General features: G+C 43.3%; 1 pseudogene; it reads left to right on the forward strand.

The window, feature by feature from the left end:
• The first annotated feature begins 3,871 nt into the window (after positions 1-3,871).
• LOC136657809 (5S ribosomal RNA) lies at positions 3,872-3,987 on the forward strand (annotated as a pseudogene).
• The last annotated feature ends 372 nt before the right edge of the window (positions 3,988-4,359 follow it).

The raw sequence follows: 4,359 nt of genomic DNA on the forward strand, positions 1-4,359 counted from the left end.
AAAACACTTCATACTTACTATCTTGATAATTTGATCAAGGTAATAGCCCTTACAACAATCATGTAAATATCATCACCACCTAGGCTGCAATCCTATATATACACACTGGCGTCACTAGGGGGTTGCGGGTCGCACCAGGTGATGGGCCGGGGGGGGGGGTGATGCGCCCTGGAGGGAGGACGCGCTAACATCGCAGGGTTAGGAGCTACCTCATCATACCATACACCACTGGATGTGGAATGGCCAGCGGAGTGCAGTGCAAAAATAGGAATTGAAATCACTCCTTTCGTTCAAAAGTTATGGCCAAAAAACCGGAAGGAAAAAATGCATGGAGCCCTATGGAAAGTGAAAGTGAGCTGTATCGCGCGGTTACTCGCGAGTAGGCAAATTTGCCATAGTCTGTTGGAAAGGGCAGGCTGAGAGGAATCCAACGACACCTGAATGGTCCCGATCCAATGAATGCAGCCCCCCAAAAACACACAAGAAGCTGCCCCCTCCCAGCTGCGAGTCTGAGCCCAAAACAAAGCTGTGTGGCCGCATTTACTCGTGAGTAGGCAGACTTGCCTTAGTCGAGGCAGGCTGAGAGACTCCAAGGACATCAGAATGGTCTTCATCCAATGAGTGCAGCCCCCCAAAACACCGGAGAAGGAGGTTCCTCCTTCCCAGCTGCCTCCCTCCCAGTCTATGGAGCCCTATGGAAAGCAAAGCAGCCTCACAATCGCATTTACTCGCAAGTAGGCAGACGTGCCTTGGCTGGTGGTCAGGCCAGGCAAAGGGGAATGTGAGGACACCAGAGGTCCTGATCCGATGGAGCTGGAGTGCAACAGAAGGCAGCCTCCCCCCCCCCCCAAAAGAACCAAAAAGGGGCTTGAGCTGGTAAGGGGAAGTTTTCTGTTTTGCACTTGCAAAGCCAGCTGGGTCTTTATTCTGATATGCCTGAAATAGAAGAACTTTAAACTGGGCACTGGGAGGGCTGGAAATCTCACTGATTCTTTTTGGGGGGTTGTTATTGCAGGCAGACTACAGAGTAAGCTCCATTGACCAATATGGGACTTACTTCAGAGTAGATATGCATAGGATTGGGCTCACTGGCTGCAATCCTACCCACACTTTCCTGAGAGTAAGCCCCATTGACCACAATAGGACTTACTTCAGAGTAGATTCACTTCGTGGAACAGGACTGGCTCCCCCTTATTTAATTATTTTATTTTAATTTAATTATTTATAATTATTTATTTTAAATGCTTGATGATGTCACTTCTGGCCATGACATCACTTCCAATGGGTCCTGGACAGATTGTCATTCTAAAAAGTGGGTCCCGGTGCTAAAAGTTTGAGAACTGCTACAATAAGTTGTTAGTAAGTTGATGTGTGTGTGTGTGTGTGTGTGTGACTCTACAAGTTTTCAAAATCACTAAAATCAGAATTTGGAGGAATAATACCATCATCTTATATATCAATCAATGCGTAATTTCATGCAGAATGCAATGAAACAAACCACATTGAAATATCTGTGTTCTAACAAAAGGTACAGCCAAAAAACCAGTGGGGGCGGGGCGATGGTACATCACCATGCCCACCTGGGGCGCTGCCCCACGCACTATATGGGATGACGCGCAGGCCTTCCGCACCAGGTGACGCGAATCCTAGTGATGCCACTGTACATACACACTAGTGGTTTCCAATCTTTATAGTGCCAGGACCACTTCTTAAAATGCACCAGGACCCACTTCTTAAAATGACACACTATTAGGATCCACCTAGGTTTATCAGACTTAAAAAGGAGGTCTAGAAATAAATATTTTATTTATTCATAAGTAATAATAACTAGAAAAATGTCCTCAAACATTTATCTCCCTATATTTATGCATGCTTTCGAATTGCAGGAACTGAGCTTTTTGCAGGGTCATTAGCAGCTACAGAATCTGATTTATGAATAGCCTCAGGGCTTGAAGCAATTAAGGCTGCAATCCTAACCACACTTTCCTGAGAGTAAGCTCCACTGAACAAAATAGAACTTACTTCTGAGAAGACCTGGTTAGGATTGTGCCCTAATTACAGAGGCCTACAAAATTAAGGGTCAGAAAAGTTTTTCCCAAACTTTATGGTGGTTTGATATCAATTTGGGGTGCCGATTCCAAAAATGGCATCCGTTTTGCCCTATAGTGTCTAGTTTTGGAGATATGGCATAGGCTCATTAGTGAATGGTTCAAGCAGCTTCCTCATGAGGAAGCCATGGTGTAGGCTTCCTCATGAAGGAGCTGCTTGAACCATTCACTAAAGAGGCTATGCCATATCTCCAAAACTAGACACTATAGGGCAAAACGGATGCCATTTTTGGAATCAGCACCCCAAATATATCCAGGAATTGGTGTAATGTTTAAGGAAGCAAAATGTGTGCTGGCCTGTGTAATCTGATCTTTGCATCACCCTTTGGTAACCCACCAAAAATCAGGTCGTGACCCACCAGTGGGTCCCAACCCACAGTTTGAGAACCACTGGAATAGACAGACTTCTGAGTAAACAGGATTTTGCTGCTGTTGAGCTTCTGGCAGTGGTGAGATTCAGCCTGAGGAAATCTGGACAAATAACTCAATTTCTTAGGCACTGGTTCTCAAGCCGGTTTATTAATACTATCTCAGATTGGCCTCCCATCCTACTAAGTAGTTCTGCTATTGACTATGAACCCATCACCTGCCAATGACGAGGGGTGGGGGAAGCGAACAGCTCTAGTCAACTAATTTGAATATTAGCATATTTTGTGCCATAGGAGATGTGACAGTCTAAAAAAAATTATTCCATGTTGGCTTTAGCAGGACAAACATTTGTTGTTGACAAGCTTTGATCCACCTCCTCGTTCTGTCATGGTGACAAACTCATCCTATCTGTTATGCGCTACTTCTGTGATCTTCCACCCAGATAAGAACCAGCACCTGGCATCTTTCAAATTTCTTCCTCTCCCACCCCCACCCCCTGCTTAACATCAGTGGCAAAAGTTAAAACGCTAACATGAAAAGAAAGATGAAAAAAGATCACTGTTGAAATTGAAGGACGGTAGTTTCAAGTTTCCATCGTGTATCAAAACATCTCTGCCTCCTCTTCTTTTCTCCCCGTCATCTCAAATGTGTACTACAAAGAAGTACACAAACATCAGTACAATGCTTTGTGTGTATGGCGATCCTCCTAAAAAAAAAAAAATCACAGTTACAAAATTATACCTGACATATTAAAAACTGACAGTCACATCCTGAAGATTCTTCTCTGTTCATTCCCATGGACTTTATTAATAAATCTGACACATAAAAAGCAGCTGTATGACTAAAGTGTCAGTTACGGGAAAGACTGTTTTGATCTATTCCTTAACTTTTAGAGGAAATATTCTCTTTTTCATGAAGACAGGATCCGTTCACTGACTGCTGGCTTTCAAATGACCACCTCTTGAAGTTTAATTTTAAGTTTTAAATAAATATTGTATGCATGCAGAATAATTACAATGCTCTAGAGAGACACTGTATAATGACATTGATTCTTTTTTATCTTAAAAAAAAAAAAAAGCAAGCCTAATCCTTGAGGCAGCAAAGTCTGAGTTTGCCACAGATATGTAGAGGTTCATTCCACATGTTAAATGATGAGTTATTCATGTCAGTATCATTAAGACGGAAGCACTCATTGTACAGTCTTTTTTCGCATGAGTTTGAAATTTATCACAGGGGTGTGTGTGTGTGTGTGTGTGTGTGTGTGTGTGTGTGTGTGTGTGTGTGTTGGGGCTCTTTTTTCATACATGGCACAGGAAGTGTCAGATTTGGAACTGATCTTTTCTAGAAGGAGCAGAACAAATTCATTTCAGATAACTGTACTCAAAAAGTGATTTGCTTGGCTTGTTACCCTGCACATGCCCGATCTCGTCTGATCTCGGAAGCTAAGCAGGGTCAGGCCTGGTTAGTACTTGGATGGGAGACCGCCTGGGAATACCGGGTGCTGTAGGCTTATACCATAGCCTTTCGAGACTGAAGGTTGCCAACCAACCATATGACCTGCTCAAGGCTTGCGCCCACAATGCACACAGGGTGCCACTAAGGAGATATAAAGGTGCCTTGTACCAAGTCAGACCATTCAGCCACCTAGATCTGTACTGTCAACACCGAGGGCTAATCTCAGGGCCTATGAGAGGGGGTGCAGGGGGAACATCATACCTGGGCCTTGATCCCCTGCCAAAAAGATTTTTTTTTAAAAAAAAATTACCATTAATTTGATTTCATTTGTAGCAATAAAAATCAGGGGCATACCTAAGCCAAAATAATGTGTAAGCTCAAATGTGTTATGATATAATTGATAAGTTGGCATCCAAAAAGCTCAAAA

The sequence above is a fragment of the Tiliqua scincoides genome, chromosome 7 (assembly GCF_035046505.1).
Source record: "Tiliqua scincoides isolate rTilSci1 chromosome 7, rTilSci1.hap2, whole genome shotgun sequence".
NCBI lineage: Eukaryota > Metazoa > Chordata > Lepidosauria > Squamata > Scincidae > Tiliqua > Tiliqua scincoides.